The sequence below is a fragment of the Rhincodon typus genome, chromosome 14, assembly GCF_021869965.1.
Source record: "Rhincodon typus isolate 14 chromosome 14, sRhiTyp1.1, whole genome shotgun sequence".
In the NCBI taxonomy this organism is placed as follows: Eukaryota; Metazoa; Chordata; class Chondrichthyes; order Orectolobiformes; family Rhincodontidae; genus Rhincodon; species Rhincodon typus.
Window position 1 is genome coordinate 40,894,160 of NC_063345.1, and position 21,613 is coordinate 40,915,772.

The following is a 21,613-nucleotide window of genomic DNA, read 5'->3' on the forward strand; positions in this document are numbered from 1 at the left end:
TTTACTATTGAATTTGTTTCCAGCATGCTTTTATGCAGTATATTGCAGATCAGAACAACTCACTATCTGTGAAAGAATTGTTAATTTTGCTGCCTCTAGTTCTTTTGCCAATTATCTTTCTGTTGAGTTCTCTGGTTCCTCACCTTTTTGCTGCTGAACACAATTTCTGCCTATTTACTGTTGTCAAAATAATTTATCATTTCGAACAGCTTTATCAAATCTACTGACAATTTTCTCTGCTAAGAGGAGCAACTCCCAAGAACTTTAGTGAACCCAATAAGTGAATTCCCTCTTCTCTGGTGCCACTTTATTAGATCTTCACTGCATCCTCTCACAAGGCTTTGATATAAGCTTCCTAAAGAGGTGGTGTCCAGATTTTAACACAATATGCCAGTTGGGACCTAACCAGAGTTTTCTAATGTTTTACTTAACTTCCTTGTTTTTGTATTCTATACCTCTGTCAATACACCTGAAGATTGTGATTTTACAACAGTTTTCTCTACTTTCCCTGGTACCTTCACAGGATTGTACATGTATATCCCATGGTCTTTCTGTTCTGCAGCCCCCTTTAAAATTGCAGGAAATATCCCCCTCACACAAGTAGACTATCTGCTCATTATGACATTGCTGTTTCTGGGAGGTTGCTATGTATATAATAGCTGCTGTCTTTCCTGTATTACTGTAATGACAACACTTTAAATGTTCTTCATTGGCTGTAAAGTGCTTTGAGACATTTGGGTGTTCTGCAAGGTGTGATATAAATGGAAGGCTTTTCTCTTTTCCATTTGTCTCCAAGGATTTCATTGTCTTAAAGATCATTTGCCATTTTACTAGCCCTATGCCTTGCCGAATTCTGTCACTAACCTCCTCATGACTCACATTTTCAAACCTTGTTCAATCTGAGTATTCTGCAGGTTTTAATTTTGATATCCAGACTGCTATTTATACCTGACTCTTGGAAGTTTAAGTATGTCAATCAATTTTGAATTTAAATATGAAGCTGCCTTTTAAACAACATGGAAGAGTGCCAATGAGTTTTCGACTGTAAAGCCGAAAGAAGATAAGAACAGAGTGGAATCCAACTCTAAGTATTGACTGTACGGAAACTGCGAGGTCCCGAGATTGTTCCAGCACTCTCTGATTTTTAAAGACATGTAAGGAAGTTTTAGAAAAAAATCGGACCGAGCAGTTGGGACCTGTACAAATCGCGCCAACTTCCCTGTTGGTGGCACGCCAGAAAGGAGCCAAGAGAAACATTCTGCAGCTGAACTTTGGAGCGACAGTCATTTTCAGTGAATAAGACATAGCAGAATGAAGCTGCTCCTCGCCTAGATCCACCCACAGCTGCCAGCAGATTTTTTTTTTCTTTCCTCTGGAGGTTATTTCCTTCCAGGCGGGTAGATGTTGTGAGTGGTGTTCTGTTCTTCAAGGGATGCAATGTCTGGACAGTATTGCCGATCCAGCAGCTCGGAATCCGCTGTTCCTATGATCAGGGCAAAGCCCACGGCAGCAGCGTCGGCAAATTCCAAGCTGGCCCTGGCCGGCGGGATCACTCTGCTTTTATCGCTTGCTTTGACTGCGGGAATGGTTGTGTATTTCACAGGAGAAATCGCTAAGGTAAATTCTACCAGAGGGCGAGGGGGGAAATAATCATTATATGTTAAAAAAAAATCGGATTGCCTATAATATGCATGACTAATTGGGATCTGGAGAAAGTAGATTTTAAACGAAAACACATTCTGCAGTTCCTACTATCTCTCAGTGTTGAGTGTTGCGTGTTTATCCGATCAATGCTATTATTAAACTAGGAGTTGAAATGATTGGCATTTGTTTGCAAATGGAAAGTTGCATGAACTTTGTTTATCGGGGTTGGGTGGGGCGGGCTTATCATTCTGAAGAATAAACATTTCAATCGAGGCGAATCGAAAATGAAACAGCCGTTTACAAAATTTGGACATTAGTAACAGAGTTCAGGCCGGCCCAGCACCTTTAGGTTCGAGTGCGCAGACATGCATGTGTTCAAATGGAAACAATCCAACATCAACACTTCCAGAAGGAACTTAAACAAGTTTGTCTCTCTTGTTGTAAAGGGAAATGAGAATCATTTAAAAAAAATAAGTTTGAACATGCCACATCATTTGTTTGGATAGATTAGGAAAAAAAATCTGTGATTTCCTTGAATCTAGAAAGAAGAATCTGTCACTCCCATTACACAGAAACATGCAAGCACGTATGCTTTTAAGGTGATAAATGTGCTTGTAAGCAAACAAACAACAATTGCTTTCTTCAGTACTGTGATCCTTTTCACTGCTGAATTGTACCTACGCTTGGAAGCATTTTAATACCTGCTTTTTGCATGAATCTGACCTACTTTAGTCTGTATGAAGTAGCCGGAGGCTCGAAGCCTGCACGCTTCAGAAAAGGCGGGATAACAAGTTGTAGAGCTGGATGAACACAGCGGGCCAAGCAGCATCAGAGGAGCAGGAAAGCTGGCGTTTCGATTCTGGACCCTTCTTCAGAAAAAGGCGGTGTTTTGTCTACCCGCAGCTTTTCCCAGCAGAGAGACACAAGAATTTCCCGAAAATGTGGCTGAGTTCTTGGTACATCAGGTGCAATGTCCTAAACATCCCCACCAAGTCCTTACTGTTTGCCAGCGCTCTGTTTTCACAAAATTAAGGTCAGGTTATCGCTGGTGGGGCTCCTCGGGAGATTTACCAGGTCCAGCCTGGCTGCTCTTGCTAAATTCATTTCTACTGTTCCTGAGGGCACTGACCCTCACTGGAGCACTGTCCCTGAGAGCAGTCATAGATCATAGAATCCCTACAGTGTGGAAACAGGCCCTTCAGCCCAACAAGTCCACAGCGACCCTCAGAGCATCCCACCCAGACCCATCCCCCTCTAACCCACCTAATCTACATGTCCCTGAACACTACGGACAATTTAGCATTGCCAATCCGCCTAGCCCGCACATCTTTGGACTGTGGGAGGAAACCAGAGCACCCAGAGGAAATCCACACAGACACGAGGACAATGTGCAAACTCCACACACACAGTCGCCCGAGGGTGGAATTAATCCCAGGTCCCTGGTGCTGTGAGGCAGCACTGCTGCCCACGAGCCACTGTGCCAGCCCTATGAACGTCCATACCACCCTTGACAACCAAGGAATAATTCTAATAAATGTTTTTGTTGAAGCAATGAGCCATTTGATTATAAGAAGCCACTGATATGATCTTTTTTCTGTTAATTCTGTTCACCAGTCACCCCTTGCAGAATGTCATTTTGGTTCAATAGTTCTTCAAATCTACAGCCCTCATTATTGTTTCAGTTTTCTCCCTGGCTTCACCCATTCAAACCTTTCATCTCAGCCAGCACTACAAACATTTCAGCTATTTGCTCTCCTTTACTTCTCCTGCTTCTGTATCTCCACTTTTATATGCTGCACATTGGCAACCATATCTTGAGCTACCTCAGCCTGACCTTCTGAAATTCATCCTACTCCATACCATCTCATTCATCCTTTGAGGTTCTCCTTAAAATTTACCCTTTTAATCAAAGCATGGTCATCAATTCTGATATCTCCTTCTGTGGCTCAGGTTAAAGACATTATATGAATGTAAGTTGTTGCTTTTGTTATTATTCTTATTCAATGTCCAATGCAGGACATTATAGCTAGAGCAATGATTGTTTGGCGAATAGGATCAGTAACCTTGGCTGATATTCCTCTTCATTATTGCTTTGAAGTAATAGCATTAATTACAATGCCACAAATGTTATCTTCAGAATCCTTTAACTCATCCCAGAGTAATCATCAAACATGGGAGCATCCTGATTGTTTCATATCATCACATAGTTCACCTATTCACCCAAACATTCTGGGAAAAAGGTTTTTGCATACAGTTTACAATTTTCTTTGCTTTTCATATGTTTAAGAAGTTTGCTTGATTAAATTTTTAACAATCCTTAGTTAACAAACAGCATTTTGAAAAATGCAAGCTGACATGCAGAGATGTTAGTTTTCAATGTGGTTTGAGACTGCATTTTTAGAGGATGATACATCCCAATTAACCATCTGCTCAAAAATCAAAGGAGGCTGCCAGTAAATGCAAGAAACCACTTTCTTCTGAATAACTGGAACCAGCAAATCTTGTTGCATCTGGATGTTAGAGGCATTTTTAGGGTATAGAATTATACAGACATAGCAGGGGAGGAGGTATTTGGGATCGTCATGTCTGTGTCCCACACCCCCGTAATGTTGTCAATGCTGGCAATTTTCCACTTAACTCATTATTCCATCTGCAAAGTTAAAGTTGAATCTACTTCCACCACCCTTTCAGAAAGTTAATTCCAATTCGTTGGAACTGCATAACTTTTTGTTTCCTCAAACTGACTCTGGTTCTTTTATGGTTTTTGTTGTACATCCCCAAGTCTGTCTGTTCCTGCACCTGTACCAGTTAGCTCACATTGAATCTCCATATTCTTCACACTAAAATGAATCACTTTAATTTGATTTGATTTATTTATTTCCACATGCATTTTGTTACAAAATACAATGAAAAGTATTGTACAGTGTTGCAACTCTCTGGCACCATCTTAAAGCACAGAAAAATAAACAAAAACGTAGAATGAAGAGGCAGAAAATGAAGAAATAAAGAAAAAGTGTTCAGCTTTACAGTCCAAGATAGCAAGAACTGCAGATGCTGGAGTTAGAGATGACACAGTGGGGAGCTGGAGGAACACAGCAGGCCAGGCAGTATCAGAGGAGCAGGAAAGTTGACGTTTCAGGTTCTTGAAGAAGGGTCCTGACCCAAAATGTCGACTTTCCTGCTCTTCTGATGCTGCCTGGCCTGCTATGTTCCCCAGCTCCACAACTTTACAGTCCTTCTTGTTAAGTCTGGTTGTCAGGCATGAGTCCCCTTCACCGCGTTGCCACTCTTCGGCTCCATCTGCCTCCACCGATGCCCTCAACACTACGCATCCTTGATGGACCTCGTCAATGCTCTGGGCACCACACCAGCCTAAACTCGACTTTACCACCACAATGAGTCCGCTTCAGGCCCACCTCACCGATACAGCCACTGCTGATGCCTCCTGGTCTTCTGCTGGGCCCAAACCTGCCTCCGCTGTCACCACCATGAATCTGCACCAGACGCAGACACCACCGGGAACCCAAACCTGCCTCCGACATCGCTGCCACAAGTCTGCACTGCTGGACGCACTTGCCGCTGCCCAAGCTGTCACCTTGACCGAACTCTTCAACAAGAAGTAAGTAAAAAAAAAACAAGAAAAGAGAGAAAAAGGAAGAAAAGAAATGAAAAGAAAAGCAGACGAGCCCTGGGCTCAGATGCCCTGCTGTCTTACTGGAAGCATTTACAGAATTGAGTATTAAATATTGTTCACCACATGTCTTCACATTTCGTCCATCTGCCTGTCCTCACTTGAAGTCTGTTACTATCTTCATAACTTTCCAAGTTTCATGTCACCTACAAACTTTTAAATTATGCCCTGTACACTCAAGTTCAGAACATTATTGATATTGAAAAGAATGGTGACCCCAACACTGAATCTTGAGTCATGCCACTGCACACTGCCTTCCAGTGTGAAAGATAACATCATCTCCCCGCACCTTGCTAATGAGTACTTTCTTTCCTTTAGCAAGTTTAGCATCCGCACAGCTATTGACTCTTTCATCTCATGGGCTTAAGATTTGCCATCAAGTCTATTATGTGACATTTTATCAGGTGCACTTCAAAGGTTCACTACCTTCATCAAGCTTCGCCTTAATCAAAGAACTCATGCAAGTTAATCAATTACATTTGCATTTACTGAACTGCATTTATAATGCTTTTCCTTTATTTAGCCAAATATATTTAATTGAAGTTCCTGAATAAAGATATCACCACACGTTTAAGAAGGGAACAAATGAGTTGATCACACATCTGTGTAATCACAGCTACTTGAAGAGGCATTATAGCCGACTGACTGTGGTACTTTAATGTTTTGTTCTGTTCTATTCTGAAGTGCCTTGCCCTATGTCTGTAAAGCTGCCCATGTGTGTGTGTACGTGTGTGTGTTAATCAGAGGTTGCATGTAACCATTCAGAACATAAATATACTAATATTCTGTCCCAAGTCACATTCCTTCAGCAGTTAAGACTAAAGTTTGACTTATTAGTCTCACTCTTACACCTGAGGCAGAAAATTTAATCTTTAAACTCTTCTTCAGAGTCTTGGGCACATAACCAAAGCTGACGCTTCAGTGAAAAAGTGAGAAAATGCTGCACTGTCAGACTTCGCTTATTTTGTGTTAGATATTAAATCAGGACCTTCCAAGATAGATGCAAAAGATTGCAGGGACTATTCAAAGTTGAGCAGGTGGGCTTTCGAAAGTGTACAAACATACAGCTAAAGCAGATAATAGGGAAGATTATTCCATTGTCATTTTGGGACCTTGCTGGGCACAAATTAGTTACTGTAATTTCAAATTAAACCAGTAACTACACTTCAACAACACTTAATTAACCGTAAAGTGCTTTGGGTCAGGAAAGGACAAACATATAAGTGCAAGTCCTTCTATTAATAAAGAGATTTCTTTCAGGGGTTACCAACCAACTAATCTTCAACAGTTCAGTGACAGTTATGCATTTTAATAGAGCAATATATCACCAGTTGCAAAGCCACTCCTATTAACTTTTGTACATTAGAAAATAAATCTTGCAATGCAATTTGAATTTGTCTTTTTATCTTGTTTATCCATTATTGCCCTTTTCTCAATTTGTTGACTCCTGCTGAGCTGTGGTTTCATGGCTGTTAGCATCTATCCCCATGATAGTTCACTAAATGCAAATAAGAATTATGTACCTAGTTGTGAGGGGCACTTCAGCTAAACCTGATCCTAATCTTACCCAAAGTCTGTCATGATGTTTCTTCAGAGGCAGCAGGAAGGGGAAGCTTGTACGATGTAGCGTGAAAGCAAGACTTGGCTGATGTTTATCCTTCCTTGCCGAAAGTCGTTGAGCAAATTGTAATGTCTTGACTTCACCTGCTGGTTGTGTTCATTAGCCCAGCAAAACAGAGACAAGCAGAATTTATTTTCAAAAATATGAATTATAAAAATTGTTCATTAAACTGAAGAATTTCATTTATTAATGACCATATATCTTGTTTGAAGAAAAAGCTCATACATTTCTGTGCAGTTACACTGCTAACTACCACAATCACAACAAACTCTCAGAAAGTGCAAAATATCCATTTTGAAACAAGTTTTTTTTGATTTGAGTGAAATGATGAATATTACTTGATATGGTATCTAGTTAATAGAGGAATGTTCATTTTATTTAATTGATGTAGTTACAGTTATTTGCAGATTTTCTTTTGATGTAAAAGAACTACAGCATCATTGTTACAAAAAGTCAATAAATGATTTTCTCACAAGGTCAAAAATCACATGACGCTAGGTTATAGTCCAACAGATTTATTTGAAAATGCAAGCTTTCGGAGTCTGGCTCCTTTGAGAGATGGCATCAGACAGAAGCGAATGTGTTGAACAAACCTAAGATGGCTGTTAAATCTTTAATCAGTTAGAAAGGATTAATATGCAAATTCCAGAATTTCTTCCAAGTCACTGCCCTGAGTTAACTGAGGGAATTATCAGTTCCCTTAGTGTACAAGAGGCGACATCCCAGGTCAGACAATGCATTTTAGGTGTGAGGACTTGTTTAAAATCTGGCTGCGTATCAACTTGGAGTCAGACTGGTATTACAAATTGTGTGCTTTTTCAACAAAATAGAATATACCTGCAATTACAAATCTGCAAATGCAAATTCACCCATAGATTTATATGTGTGTGCGCATGTGTGTTTGAGAGGGGTGGAGAGAGAGAGAGAGAGAGTGTGCATGTGTGTGTGTGCTTGCATGTGAGGGAGAGAGAGTATGTGTGTGTGTAGGGGGAGTGGAGAGAGAGTGAGTGTGCGTGCGTGCATGTGAGGGAGAGAGAGTATATGTGTGTGTGGGGGGTGGTGGTGAAGAGAGACAGAGTGTGTGTGTGTATGTGAGAGAGAGAGAGTGTGTGTGGGAGAGAGTGTATGTGTGTGTGTGCATGTGAGGGAGAGAGAGTATGTGTATGTGCGTGTGTTTGGGGGGGGAAGTGCGTGTGTGTGTGTTTGTGTGTGTCTGAGGGAGAGAGAGTGTGTGTTTGTGGGAGAGAGAGAGTGTGTGCGTGCGCGCGCGCATATGAGGGAGACAGAGTATGTGTGTGTGTGTATATGTGTGGGGGAGTGGAGAGACAGAGTGTGTGTGTGCATGTGTAAGTGTGTGTGCATGTGAGGGAGAGAGAGTATGTGTGTGTGTGGGTGTGAGAGAGAGAGAATGTGTATGTGTGAGAGAGAGGGAATGTGTGCGTGTGTGTGTGTGAGAGAGAGTGTGTGTGCGTGCATGCTTGAGAGTGTGTGTGCGCCACACACACACACGATCTCTCTCTCACACACACACACTCGCTCCCCTTCACACACACAAACACAAACACACATTCTCTCTCACACATGCACATGCAGACAGTCTCTCTCTCTCTCACACACATACACACTTGCATGCGTAATTACAGATACATTCTATTTTGTTCAAAAAGCACACAATTTGTAGACAAGTCCTCACACCAAAAATGCATTGCCTGACCTGAGCGGTCACCTCTGGAATACTGATAAAACCTTTAGTTTTCTCGGGCAGTGACTTGAAGGAAATTCTGGGATTTGCCTATTGATCCTTTCTAACAGATTTAAGATTTAACAGCCATCTTAGGTTTGTTCAACACATTAACATTAGTTATATGACCCTTTGATCTTTTGTTTATAAATTCTGTGTCTGATCCACCTCTCACTGACACCTGAAGACGGAGCAAGACTCCAGAAGCTTGTGTCTTCAAATAAACCTGTTGGACTGTAACCTGGGGTCGTGTGATTTCTGACCTTGTCTGCCCCAGTCCAACACTGGCACCTCCGCATCATGATTTTCTCACAGGCTCTGTAACTAGTTGCTGAAAGAAACACAGGAGTAGTATGGAATTACGTCTGTACCTTGATTTTTGTAGCTTTCCAGCCCTGTAATAACTTATTTCACAACACTTCAACTTCCCAGGTGAGCAGAGAGTGAGATCCACATCTGACTATTCAGAACTTCATTGTATTAATTTGCTCTGCTAAGCTCTCTGTCTTGAATAATAAATGATAAATCCAAATCACATGGCTGATTGTGGGATCTTGATATGCACATTATGGTTGCCACAAAACAATAGAAGCTGTGCTGTAAAATTATGAATTGAGGAAATATTATTATAGTGGTCAAAAAATTATTTTGTGTTCTACGTCCAGTCTTAGAAAGCATGTGTTCTGTTTTGTTTAGGTCAAAAATCAGAATGCTCTCCAGGATCTGTGGTGTCTGAGTAATCCCACCAAACTTCAAGAACTAATCAGTACTGAGACTGAAGACTTGAGTGATCAGATCAGAAAAGATCCCTGCTGGAGACTGGCTAACAGTATTAAATTGCTTGTAAACGAGGTGATTGGAAAGACCACAGTGTTGCTATATTAACTCTGAATTTGTTTCCCCAGCTTTGCCTTCTGTGATGCCCCAGTTAGAAGGTCACAAACAACTTGTCTGCTCATTGTCCAATGAATTTCAACAATCCTTAGTTCCTCCTAAGGACATTTTAATGAAAGGGTTGGGATTCTGATATAATAAGCTCACATATTCTTCCACTCTGACTTCTGATTCAACTGAGGAAGTGAAATATTAGTTTTAAAAATATTTGCTGGTCTGTAGAGTATTACTATTTTTCTGCTAAAATAGCTCCATTAGAAATTAAGGGAAACTTGATTGGCATATTCATACACAAAAAGCTGATGGATAAGTCCAGAAATACTGAAAACCTAAAAAGAACAGCAATTTAAAACAGCCCTGAATAAAAGCCTGTGACTAAGGTACCTAATTTTTGTTTACATTGGATTTCAGGATCTTAAATAGAGTTTTGAGTGCGCATTCAACAATTGAGTTTTTCCATGAAAATTTGTGTACATAGTGCATCATTCACTAGCAGGAGGTTTTAAGCTCATGAATACAAAGTAATGCATGGATACATCTTTACTAATCAGCATAAGAACTACTAAAAGATCCTCCCTAGCCACCCAGAATGTCAATCTAAGCAGGTTGTCCGAATGAGTGGCAAAGTGTGGAACAATTGCAGTGTGTTTCATTTGCTACATTTTATTGTTATAAAACCGTTGCTCCAAGACACTAATTACTCTGAATATGAATCAGTAAGAAGCATTTACGTGTACATGTAAATGACATTAATTTCACCACAGTTGAAAGATCCCACACCATAGTAAAACAATTCCTCTGTAACTTGTATGCTTGTCACATAAATTCACTGCACTTCCCATTAAAATTTGACTCAGCTGGAATTTCAGTTATTACTGGTAGTAATGCATCAATTGACGATGTGTACTTGCGCAAGATGACTGTAAATCACCAATTTAAATAAACACTGTACACAAAATGCTGTACCCACGCCATCAATGAAAGGTTTCTTTCAACTACATGTAAAGAGACACTTAAATCACCTAGTGAACATGGAGGATTTGCAGACCTTCCACCTTGAATCACTTTTTGAGTATAGCAAAAACTTTCTTTTTCTGTGGCCCTCTGCAGATCCTACAAGATAAAATGCCTTTTCCTCCCTCCTTTTTTCCCTTGTGTCATTGTATAACTCTTGACAGCTCTTCACCTGAATACGCATGGCATGTCAAACGTGCCACTGTTATTTTTCCCCTCAGGTACAATCTCTGTCTTTTGCTCCAGGACCTCACGTGGCTATTGAGAAAAATAAGAACAAGACAAACAATGTTACAAAGACAAGCTTAAAGGCTTTGTGCCTTAATGCGCGGAGCATTTGCAATGAAGTGGATGAACTAATTGTGCAGATAGATGTAAGCGGGTACGATATAATTGGATTACAGAGACATGGCTGCAGGGTCATCAGGGATGGGAACTGAATGTCCTTGGGTATTCAGTAATTAGGAAGGACAGGCAAAAAGGAAAAGGTAGTGGAGTGGCATTGCTGGTTAAAGAGGAAATTGACAAATAGTGAGAAACAATATTAGCTGTGACAATGTAGTGTCTGAATGGGTAGTGTTGAGAAATACCAAGGGCAAAAAACATTAGTGGGTGTCATACATAGATCCCCAAGCTGCAGTGATGATATTGGGAGTGACATTAAACAGGAAATTAGTGATGCATGTGATAAGGGAATATCGGTGATTGTGGATGATTTTAATCTGCACATAGATTGGGCAAATCAAATTAGCCACAATGTCGTAGAGGAGGAATTCCTGGAGTGTATATGGAATGGTTTTCTTGACCAATATGTAGAGAAACCAACTAGAGAACAGGCCATCTTAGACTGGGTGCTGTGTAATGAGAAAGGAATCAGTGCCAATCTAGCTGTGTGAGAACATTTGGGAATGAGTGACCATAACATGATAAAATTTTTTATCAAGATGGAGAGTGAGGTAGTTGATTCAGAGACTAGGGTGCTGAATCTCAATAAAAGAAGTTATGAAGATATAAGGTGTGAGTGGGCTTTGATAGATTGGGGAGAGTTACTTAAAGGGATGACAGCAGATAGGCAATGGCAAACATTCAAGGAATACATGGGGAAACTGCAACAACTGTTTATTCCTGTCTGGGACAAAAGCAAAATGGGTCCGAAGGCCAATCCACAGTTTACAAAGGAACTTAGAGATAGTATCCGATCCAAGGAAGAAGCATACAGGTTGGCCAAGAAAAATCATATGTCTGCGTATTCGGACCAGTTTAGAATTCAGCAAAGAAGGGGAAAATAGAGTACGAAAGTAAGCTTGCAGGGAACATAAAGATTGATACTAAGAGTTTCTATAGGTACATGAAGAGAAAGAAATTGGTGAAGACAAGTATACGTCCCCCACAGACAGAAACAGGGGAATGTATAATAGTTACAAAGAAATGGCTGAGCAACTGAATACATAGTTTGGTTCTGTCTTCATACAAGAGGACACAAATCAGATACCAGAAATGTTGGAGAATGCAAGATTTAGTGAGAGGGAAGAATTGAGGGAGATATTAGTCGAGAAATGGTGCTGGGAAAATTAATGGGATTGAAGGCGGATAAATCCCTAGGGCTAGATAATCTAAATCCCGGAGTACTTGAAGAAGTGTCTGTAGAAATAGTGGATCCATTGGTGGTCATCTTCCAGAATTCTATAGACTTTGGAACAGTCCCTGCAGATTTGAGGGTAGCTAATGTCACTCCAATATTCAAAGAGGGTGGCGGAGAGAAAACAAAATAGACCAGTAAGCCTACCATCGATAGTGGGTAAAATTTTCAAACCCATTATCAAGGACTTTATAGTGGAGCATTTAGATAGCAGTGGCAGGATCAGACAGAGTTAGCATGGAATTATGAAGGGGAAATCATGCTTGACAAAAATTTTGTAATTCTATGAAGATGTAACTATTAGAGTTGACAAGATGGAGCCAGTTGATATGGTACATTTGGACTTTCAGAAAGCGTTTGATAAAGTCTCATGTAAGAGATTATTGTACAAGATTAAAGCGCATGGGATAGGGGGAAGTGTATTGAGATGGTTAGAAAACTGGTTGACAGAGAGTAAACAAAGAGTCGGAATTAATGGGTCCTTTTCAAACTGGCAGGCAGTAACAAGTGGGGTACCACAGGGATCAGTGCTAGGACCCCAGCTATCACAATATGTATTAATGGTTTGGATAAGGGAACAAAATGTATCACCCCAAAGTTTGCAGATGATACCAAGTTGGGTGGGAGGGTGAACTGTGACGAGGATGCAGAGATCCTTCAGCATGATCTGGATAGGCTGGGTGAGTGGGCAAATCAATGGCAGATGCAGTATAATTTGGATAAATGTGAGGTTATTCAATTTGAAAGTGAAAACAAGAAGTCAGATTACTACTTGAATATCTGTAATTTGGGAGAGGGGAGTGTGCAGTGGGACCTGGGTGTCCTTATGCGCCAGTCACTGAAGGTAAGCATGCAGGTGCAGCAGGCGGTAAAGAAGGCAAATGGTATGTTGGTCTTCATTGCAAGAGGTTTTGAGTACAGAAGCAGGGATGTGTTGTTGCGGTTATACAGGGCCTTGGTGAGGCACACCTGGTCTGCATTTTTGGTCTCCTTTTCTGAGGAAGGATGCTCTAGCTCTCGAGGGAGTGCAGCGAAGGTTTACCAAGCTGATTCTGCAAATGGCAGCTCTGATGTACGAGGAAAGATTGACTAGGTTGGGATTGTTTTTGCTGGAGTTCAGAAGAATGAGGGGGATCTCATAGAAATTTATAAAACAGGACTGGACAAGGTAGATGCAGGGAGGATGCTTCTGATGGTGGGTGTGTCCAGAACCAGGGGTCACAGTATGATGATTCGGGGTAGACCATTTAGGACAGTCAAGAGGAGACATTTCTTCACCCAAAGAGTGGTGAGCCTGTGGAATTCATTGCCATAGGATGTAGTTGATGCCAAAACATTGAATGTATTCAAGAGGCGGCTAGCTATAGCATTTGGGGTGAATGGGATCAAAGGTTATGGGGAGAAAGCAGGATTAGGCTGTTGTGTTGGTCGATCAGCCATGATCGTGATGAATGGTGGAGCAGGCTCGAAAGGCCAAATGGCCTCCCCCTGCTCTATCTTCTATATTTCTATATGTTACCAAGTGGATTTGGCCTATCCAAATTATTTCAACAGAAGTGTAAAAAAAAAACTGTCAATTCCAAAGGTTCATAATTTTTGTTTTAAGATGGATTGCTTCAAGATGAGAAAAAAACCAAAATCTTTCCATACTATTAAACTTTGATCTTTCCTCTCTCCAAATTCAACAGTGACCGAGTGGAACATAAAATAGGGGAATTGAAACTTGAGGTAACCAGCAAGTAGTGTATGGGGATAGGTTAGTGGCCAATGTGAAAAATAATTCAAAGTCTTTTATGAGGATATAAATAGTAAAGGAGTAGTCCAAGGAAGGGTCAATTAGGGATCAAAGGCAAGTCTTTTCCTGAAGCGTAGTTGAGGTACTGAATGAATACGTTGCACCTGTCTTTACTAAATAAGCAGATGTTGAAATCATCACAATATGTGAGCAGGTAGTTAATAACATGGGTCGGATAAAAAAAAAGGTAAATAAGAGATACCTAAAAGATCGTATCATTCAAACTGGAAAGATATGGATGTGTCCTAGATTTCTTAGTATGAATAGAAATAGTAAAAGGACTGGCCGTAATCTTTAATCCTCTTTAGATATGCATGGTGCCAGATGGCACAAATTTAATGTAATTGGCAAAAGAGCAAATATTCCTGAAAGGGCAGTGAAAACAAATTTACAGGGAATGAAGGCAGATTTAGAGCAGATTCAGTAATAGCTTTCATAAGGGAATTGGATGAATACTTGAATTGAAAACATGTGCAAGGAAATGGAGAATGACCAGAGGAGTGAACCTAGTTGAATAGTTATTTTTAAAAGTGGATGGAGTTACGATGGACAGAATGGTCTCTTGCTGTCATACATCATTCTCTGATTCTACCAGGTACAGGGACATTAGGACTCATCAAAGACAATAATTAAATATCTAATTGAGAATAAACCCAATATATGGCAGTATCAAAGTCTATTTCTTTGTATGTGCTGATTATTATGTTTGGTAGAGATAGGAACAAGGAGAAAAGGCATTATGAGGTTTCACAAAATGAGTTAGGAGCAGCAAGATTTTGAGATCTGGAGTAAGTAGCATGAATTGAGCCAAGAAGGCTGGTCACCAAAAAAGCAAATACCTGGCAAATGTGTAACTGTCTTTCATTTCAAAGTTTGAAACTAAACCACAACACATTCTGTGGAACAAAGCGAAATACCCATGAATAATTAACAAAAAAAATCCATAATCTATGTTAGTAAAATAATCCTCTGTTGGCATGGTGCAGGAGGGTGGTAGAAGAAATCTGAGTAATAATATCACATTCATGTAGACATTTTAATGCCTTTAAGATGTCTCAAAGTGCATCAGGACCATAAGAGCCCCGCTTTCTTGGGATCTTTTTTGTCCATTTGAGAAGGTAGACTGGACTTGAATTATAGCAATTCAAAACCTGCAGTTCTTCCTCTGTGTAGTGCTGACGTGCCACCTTAGATTGTGGCTTCAGTGTTTGGGTTGGACCTTGAACTTACTGCCTTCTAACATTGCGGGAAAATTGTCATAAAAATGAGCAATGGCTGACATGCTAAATAATGCAGTGAACAATTTTAATTGGATCCTCTGATGTTCTTGTATAATTGGTATAATTCATGAATTATAAATCCACAAAGAGCTATCAGGGCTTTACAAACCAGTTAATCTGAGGTCTCTTACTATAATTACTGATGCCAAGAATGTAAGAAGAAATTTATATCTAAAAATGAGACATAATGCTAAGGAAGGAAACAATATGTGAAATGACCAAAAATGTTCCTGAGGGCATTCGAGAGCATGCGATGGGGATGGTTGAAGTCTTGTCTATCAATTGTCACGTGAAAGAAATTGAAGAATGTGCTGGAATTCAGCAAAAAGGGCTGGAGGAATTTAGAGAGGTTTTTGGGACAATACTATGAAAGGATGTTCATTTTTAAATTTTAAGTCTTAGAGAAATCAAAGCCCCATTGATTTTATAGATCAGTGAAGGCAGAGTTCATGGGGTGAGCAGGATGTGGCACAGGACACAGGCAGCATCTTCTTAGAAGAGTTGAGGTTTACAGAAGGTGTAGATTGGGGAAGGGTCACTGGATACCGAAACGTTAACTCTGTTTTCTCCTTCGCTGATGCTGCCAGACCTGCTGAGCTTTTCCAGCAACTTTCTTTTTGTTGTTGTAGATTGGGAGGCCAGTCAGATGAGCATTTGAATTGAAGCCTACAGATGAAATGCATGTTGAAGGTTTCAGCAGTAGAGGTACTGAGGTAGATGACATTGTGGAGATGGAAGTAGACAGCCTTTGTACCTGAGGGATTATGGAGTTAAAAATTCAGTTTGAATCAAGTAGGTTGCCTAGATTCCAAATGGCTGGGTTCATACTGAGTGACCAGATAAGGGGATGGAATAAGTCACAATGTTACATAGTATGTTGTGGAGGTGCTTGTGTTGGACTGGGGTGGACAGTCAGAAGTCACACGACATCAGGTTATAGCCCAACAGATTTATTTGAAATCACAAGCTTTTGGAGCGTAGCCCCTTCATCAGGTGAGGTGAGAAAGAAGCACACAGACACAGAATTTATAAACAGATTGATCAAGGGCAGCGAGATCAAAAGATTATACAAATGGTGTGAGTGGAGTGTCGAATCACCTGCAGAGACTTACTATTCAACACTCCACTCACCATTTGTATGATCTTTTAATCTCGCTGCCCTTGATCAATCTGTTTATAAATTCTGTGTCTGTGTGCTTCTTTCTCATGTCACCTGATGAAGGGGCTATGCTCCAAAAGCTTGTGATTTCAAATAAACCTGTTGGACTATAACCTGGTGTCGTGTGACTTCTGACTTTACACAGTATGTGGTAGAGTCCAAGGGCAATGGCTTTTATCATCCATTGTTGAGCCAGAGAAAACTGTGGCTCATTCAACGCTGAAATTTAATAAGTCAGTCAGACAACAAGAAGCAGTGAAGGGGTTGAATGTTGTGATGAAGTGGTAGAGCAGATTGTTTTCAATGTACAGGTTCATGTATACCCCATAAACGCAGATGACATTCTCAAACAGCAGCGCATAGATGCACAATAGGTGGAGGCAAGGGCTGGTTTTTGGTGAAGCTGGATGTAATTATGCGCAGTTGGTAAGTGAAGACGTTGGTGGGCGGTACTCTTTTATATGTTACACAAGAGTGAAATAAAGTTAAGATTGATATTGAGTTGCACACCAAAGGAGAAATGTAAGGAAACATGTCGTTGACTGTATCAAAGGAAGTATCATGGAAGGAAAATGTAGATGGTAACACCATGTAATATGTGACTTTTCCCAGAAGGAAAAACCAGTAAATCTGGAGAATGAGGTGCAGTGGTCCAACTCACCAGTATACTTTAAAATGGAGGACCAGTGCAGCTGGTGTGTTTATTTCCGGGCATTTCTTTTTTTAACTGCCTATCCCACTGTGTAGACCTCTTTTGTTATTGGGTAAGATGAAAACTGGAGGGATACAAATGAACTTACAGAACATAGAATTTTTGGATTTGACATTGTATTCAAGTACTTTGAAGTGTAAATGAAGTTTGGAAAAAGGGTATTAATTTGCAAAAACAAAGGAATGTAAGATGCATATACTTTAAAGAATGGGATGATGGTGGTTGCTGTGAAAGGGAGGAAGACAGCACCTGAGGGAAAGAACCTTTATACATGTGTTAACAATAGCTACAAATTTGTTTTATAGTGTCTTTTAGATAGAAAACATATGTCCTATCAACAAGGGCTCCTACGCAACTTGAAAGCAAACAGCTGTAGATGTAGAAGGTCTGAAGATCTTGACAAGTTTCTGATATTTGTTTGGTACTGTTGTTACCCTGATTTAAAAATGCCTCTGCTGAGCCTAAGAAATGAATAGGTGGAAAATGTCATTGTTGTCAATTGATATGCAGCATGTTGGTTTGTGAAACTTAAAATCTCAATTTTCTTCCCAATAATTCTAACTTCAGGTAGTAGACAACACAAACAAGAAACGAATAATCAAAGGTGAGCTTGTTTCACATTTAAACACATTTGATAAACACTAACTCAACAATTTCAGATAAGATACACGATTCTTTTTCTTTTCAGATGTAATGGAAAATTTACCTGTCGATGTTTTTAAAACTACAGCAGAGTTCGATGATAAACCTGCATACCACTCCTCTGCTCATCTCACTGTACAATTTGATTCTCAGCAAGGTCAGTGCATGCTTCTTTTGACAAGTTGCATTTGTCATGCAAAAGACTTCTTTTCTACCACCTCAAAGTTGTGGCTGACAAATAACAACAACATGATAGAAAACACACTGTGGAATGCCATAGTGCTGCTGGGACACTGTGGAATGCTCAAGAATAGCACAATGAGGAAGGGATCTGGACATCATTTACCAAGCCACTGAGTTCCTGATCTCACATACATTGATGTGGGAAAGTAGGAAAACGATGGCAGGCAGTTCTCATCAGTTAAAAGGAGCATGGAAGTCATCCAAACGTAATTTTACAGTGCCACAGTAGTGCTGGCAAAGATTGCTATGCACCCACAAAGTCCGGCTGCTGCAGGGACTCCATTAGGAAAAGCAAGACTGTTCTTTCGGATGGGGGACTTGCATTCTTACAAATATCACATGTCTACGATCTCAATAAGAGAGTAGCATGAGTAATGGGAGCAATTCAACACACTGTTGAATTGGTTACTTTTCCCATAGGATAGAAAGGTGCTGTTAAAAGGCAGTGATAGAAAGTTGGTTAAAATATTTTGCTTGTTTATACATACATAGTTGTTAGAAGCAGAAACAGGAAAGTAGACAGTAGATCTGTGTTTTAGAAAAAAATCTGTGAGAGCAATTTCCTTCCCCTCTCTCATTTTCTCACCATTCCAAACAGTCTTTATTTGAGCTTACAGAGATAACAAGGTGTAAAGCTGGATGAACACAGCAGGCCAAGCAGCATCAGAGGAGCAGGAAAGCTGACGTTTCGGGCCTAGACCCTTATTTGAGCTTCCCTGGCTGAGATGATGAGGTAGTCCAATGTGCATGATTATGTATAAACCCATCCACCTTTGACAGGAATTAGAACACCTTCCTGATATTCTCAAATCTCAGGTTACACACCTCTCATCTTCTTGCAGTGTAATGGCTGAATAACTACAACTTCATTTCTTCCATTTCCAACAAGAAAAGATTGTTCCTTTTAATATTTCAAGCTTTACAGTTTTTATTTTTGTCAACCTATAATTATTCATATGTTTATTGTTTTGAGTGGAAACTTATGGGCTGTTAAGTGAAAAGGGTTAAGCCTTCTAATTCTCAGAGGTTTGAAATAATCACACCTTTAAACTCAAAATGGGCAACTTCATCAAATGTATCACATGCAGTTCTCCATGTGGTTGGTAAACCAATTCAGTGCAGCGGTAAATGTGGCACCACGGACAAACATCACATAACAAGCTCCTAATTATTTATAAATAATAATAATAATGTATCATCCTTTTTTTTTTAAAACAATACCTGTTTATCAGTATATCTGTTCTTAATCATTAACTTTCTCTGAGATGATGTTGCTGATGACGTTTTTTGCCCTTCCAGCTAAGGTACTGGTCGAACATCAAATCTGTTCCTTCTCATTTGCCGATTGATCTTTTGTCTCCATTTTGTATGACCTGGCAGTCTCCCCATCACCAACAAAAACCAGGGTGATTGAACCCTGTGCATGTAAAGCTCAGGCAGCGATGAACTAAGCTTGTTGAAGAGGTGAGCTCCATGTGGTTGGTGGACCAAGGGGTGATCTGTGCATCAATTAGTTATTGCTTCATATCTTCCAGGTCACTTGGAGGAAGTATCTTACTCAACAGAGTTGTCTTAAACTTTCTTGCATTTAACAGATCTGTCAGTGATTTCATGTCAGCCTTCTGATGTGCAGTTCAGAGTTACAGTAAGGAAGGTTTGGATCTTCCTTTGTCTCTCTCTCCATTTTGTGAGGGTGGTTTTGACCATCTGAACATGGCTTTCTTTGAATCACTGTCCCCTAAGGTATTAAGAAGACGATATCAAATCTGTACCGATTGGTGAATTCCTTAATTTTTTTTTGAGGTGAATTCGATTCACATTTATTCATTCAAGGATCCTTTGCTCAGCAAATAAAACTTGTACTGCTGAAATGAATTTGCAGCTCTCAAGTCTTTTAACTTTTGGATGAAGTTTTTTTGAGTAGTAACCTGCAGCAATGAAATATCATTTGATTGTATGGAAATAAATTGGCTGCTAATATTCCGTGATATTTTGTGATATTACCATCTCTTCTTTTCTTGTGTGTTTCTGTACTTCTGGCGTGTATTGCATGTAAACACCTTGCAGGTCAGACTTAGATCACTTGCTGGGAGAACATCTGTATTGCTTCATCTCTGCTGGTCTCATTTCTGACACTATTCAGTTATGTTATGCTCACTAGGTGGTAGACTTTGAAACCAAAATCTTTTATCTCTTGAGTTCTCCTGTGGTGATAAGCAAGTTAGGGGATCTATTAGCACTGTCTCTCCTTCTGTAAATTGGGCGAGGGGACCTCGGTGTCCTTGTGCACCAGTTGCTGAAGGTGAGCATGCAGGTGCAGCAGGTGGTAAAGAAGGCAAATGGTATGTTGGTCTTCATTGCGAGAGGTTTCGAGTACAGGAGCAGGGATGTGTTGTTGCGGTTATACAGAGCCTTGGTGAGACCACATCTGGAATATTGTGTGCAGTTTTGGTCTCCTTTTCTGAGGAAGGCTGCTCTTGCTTTCGAGGGAGTGCAGCGAAGGTTTACCAGGCTGTTTCTGGGGATGGCAGGTCTGATATATGAGGAGAGATTGACTAGGTTACGATTGTTTTCACCACAGTTGAGATGAATAAGGGGAGATTGGGGGATCTCATAGAGACTTATAAAATTCTAACAGGGACTGGACAGAGTAGATGCTGGGAGGATATTCCTAATGGTGAATGTGTCCAGAACCAGGGGCTACAGTGTGATGATTCGGGGTAGACCATTTAGGACAGACATGAGGAGACATTTCTTAACCCAAAGAGTGGTGAGCCTGTGGAATTCATTCCCACAGGAAGTAGTTGATGCCAAAACATTGAATGTATTCAAGAGGCGGCTAGATACAGCATTTAGGATGAATGGGATCAAAGATTATGGGGAAAAAGCGGGATTAGGCTATTGATTTGGACGATCAGCCATGATCAAGAAGAATGGCGGAGCAGACTCGAAGGGCCGAATGGCCTCCTTCTGCTTGTATCCTCTATGTTTCTGTTTTATACTTCAGATCTAAATTGTAACTTTGAAGACTCAGGAGTAACTTTGCAATCTTGCAGGTTTTCTACACAATTTTTCTTTCCAATTTATTTTGGTGGCTGGTGATCACTGTCCATTGTGAACGTTCTCCCATGGAGAAATGTGTGGAATTTCACACATCCATACACAAGTGATAAAAAATTCTCTATGTTGCGATACATGTTCTCGGCTGCTGCTAGAGCTTTGATTGTGAATACCGTTAATTTTCTCTCTTGTACCAGCGTTGCTTCCAGTCTTTTTGACGAAGCATCGAAGTTCAGAATGCTGATTTTCTTTCTGTTGTAGTATGATAGATTTGAATTTGTGAAACTCGTCATGTGACTCTGACCATGTGATCTTCTCTCATCAGTTCTCATAGGTTTATTGTGTGCTTTGATATTAGAGGTTTAAAAGAAGTTCTGCATTGGACCAAACATCTCAATTCTTTCTGGTCTCTTGAAGCTTCTATCTCTGACACAATTGTGACTTTTCTAGCACTTTGGCTTGACTGTGACAGCTTTGT